Source organism: Portunus trituberculatus, chromosome 4, assembly GCF_017591435.1.
Source record: "Portunus trituberculatus isolate SZX2019 chromosome 4, ASM1759143v1, whole genome shotgun sequence".
Taxonomy (NCBI): domain Eukaryota; kingdom Metazoa; phylum Arthropoda; class Malacostraca; order Decapoda; family Portunidae; genus Portunus; species Portunus trituberculatus.
In genome coordinates, this window is record NC_059258.1 from 2,362,571 (window position 1) to 2,365,070 (window position 2,500).

At 47.8% G+C, this 2,500-nt stretch overlaps 1 protein-coding gene across 4 annotated transcripts in view; it reads right to left on the minus strand.

Moving 5' to 3' along the window:
- Positions 1-1,815, minus strand: part of LOC123511678 — a 35,153-nt gene extending 33,338 nt beyond the window's left edge. For all 4 annotated transcript variants that reach the window (XM_045267758.1, XM_045267752.1, XM_045267744.1 and 1 more), the window contains exon 1: positions 1,436-1,815. The gene's annotated coding sequence lies outside the window, so the exon portion shown is untranslated. The remainder of the gene's footprint in view (positions 1-1,435) is intronic.
- Between the last annotated feature and the right edge of the window lie 685 nt (positions 1,816-2,500).

Consider the following 2,500-nt stretch of genomic DNA (forward strand, 5'->3'; position numbering starts at 1 on the left):
AGGAGAAGAGGAAATACAGAGTGACAGAATAGAGAGGAAAGAAAAGAAGGAAAAGAAAGAAAATAAATAAAAAAGGAAGTAGGAAACACGATGGATAAAGTAAGACATGGAAGGAAAATGAAAGAATAATCTCTCTCTCTCTCTCTCTCTCTCTCTCTCTCTCTCTCTCTCTCTCTCTCTGGAAGAAAAATTAAAGAAAAATCTAATATGAAATTGTTTAGAGAAGACACACAAACTCTCTCTCTCTCTCTCTCTCTCTCTCTCCCAGACATGGAGAGGCATCTTAGAGTAGTGAATGTTTTAGACCTCCTCCTCCTCTTCCTCTATGACCCTCCTCCTCCTCCTCCTCCTCCTCCTCCTCCTCCTCCACCACACCCTGCCAACACACACTCCCTCTCTCAGTTCCTTCCTTCCTTCTTCCTCCTCCTCCTCCTCCTCCTCCTCCTCCTCTTCTTCTTCTTCTTCTTCTTCTTCTTCTTCTTCTTCTTCTTCTTCCTCCTCCTCCTCCTCTTCTTCCTTCTCCTCTTCCCTTCTTTGGGAGAGAAAGACACACACACAGACAGACATGAATAAGACTACATAAGGGAGAGAGATCCTGAGTGCCTTTGTGAGAGAGAGAGAGAGAGAGAGAGAGAGAGAGAGAGAGAGAGAGAGAGAGGACACCAACTCCTAACCTTTAGTCTGCAGTTTTGGGGATATACTCTCTCTCTCTCTCTCTCTCTCTCTCTCTCTGTGTGTGTGTGTGTGTGTGTGTGTGTGTGTAATATATAAACGATTCTCTCTCTCTCTCTCTCTCTCTCTCTCTCTCTCTCTCTCCTGCCACTTAAAACACTTGACGGGAGTCTTCTTAGCCTCCCCGGGTCGTTCCTGCCAGAGAGAGAGAGAGAGAGAGAGAGAGAGAGAGAGAGAGAGAAACAGCCTTCCTCAGCAATCGTCTTCTGCTGATTCTATCTCCGGTAACTGATGCTGGATGCTCTCTCTCTCTCTCTCTCTCTCTCTCTCTCTCTCTCTCAGGAGGAATTTTACGGCCATTTTGAAGTTTAGAGTCCAAGTTTCCATGATAAACGTTTGGATTTCCGACCTTCCTAACTGGAGTCTGTAACCTTGACTTGTCCCTCCTGCTACTGCCAACCTTGTGCTCCTCCTCCTCCTCCTCCTCCTGCTGGTCCTGTCAAACACACACGCACGCGTATTTCACCTCCACACACACACACACACACACACAAACAGCCACGGATCATTGCCTCAAGTATGCATCTCGTCTCTAAGGTCAGTTAACCGGAGTGACCTTGGCCAGTTTGAATCTAAGGAACCACGCCAGGAGAATAGAACTAGCTTTACTCTCTCACTCTCTCACTCTCTTCCTTGTGGTGTGGAGGAATGCTAATCACCACACACCACATCACACCACACCACACCACACTAAAACACAAACCTGGTGTCTTCTGAGCTTATCACATGACGCACCACCACGCTCCTGTCACCATCGCACGCACTCGCACACGCACGCACGCCCAAAGCACGGCCAACACGCTGCACGCACGTCCTTTGTTCCACCTCACGTTGGTTCCTTGGCAGCACTGTTACTTAAGGCAGCGGGTTGGTCTCTCTCTCCTACGCCCAAGTTCTCGTACCGCAGTGAGTAGGGTGCGGCGTGGTGCGGTGCGGGGTGATGCGGGGTACGGTCAACCACACTCTACGTCTCTACAAACACTAGTGCGGGTAAATTCTGCGGGTAACTTCCCTAAACGCACTCTGATTAAAGGAGAGACGGAGGTACACAAGATCGAGGGACACTGGTGGTATAGTCTGGATCTTTCCTCCCCTTTTCCTCCCTTTCCTCCGCTGTTTATGAGGTTGCCGCTACGTAGGGTAAATATTTCCCTCCTCTTCTCTTCCTTCTTCTCTCCCTTCTTGTGCGTGACTTCCCAGTGTTGAGAGAAAGACAAACGGAGTATTGAACTGAGCCACATTCCTTCCTTCAAGTCCTGCTCTTTCCTAACCTCAAACTATCGAAAACTTGAAAATCTTTGCCGGCATCTAGAGAGAGAGAGAGAGAGAGAGAGAGAGGAGAGAGGGAGAGAAAAGGGAGGGTCTGTATAGGAAATAAAGTGATGCCATTTCACCTTTTAATGAGAGACTATTGGTGATAATGGTGATCGGAAGATGTGCTGTCAAAGTAGCGATGGAAATTTCTGGTTCAGCTCAAAATTGGCGGGAAATTGAAGAGAGTTGGGATAAAAAGTTTGGAAAGGAGGAAAAAGTCGAGTCACGCCGCGGAAACTGTGAAGACTGAGGTGGCAACACTGGCCAGGAGCACACACACACACACACACACACACACACACACAACGGTGGAGATATGGATTGGAGGGAGAAAAAATATGGAGGAAACACACACACACACACACACACACACACACACACACACACACACACACACACACACAGAAGAGCCAAGGTATTCACACTAAAGAAGATAATATATTCCAGAGAGAGA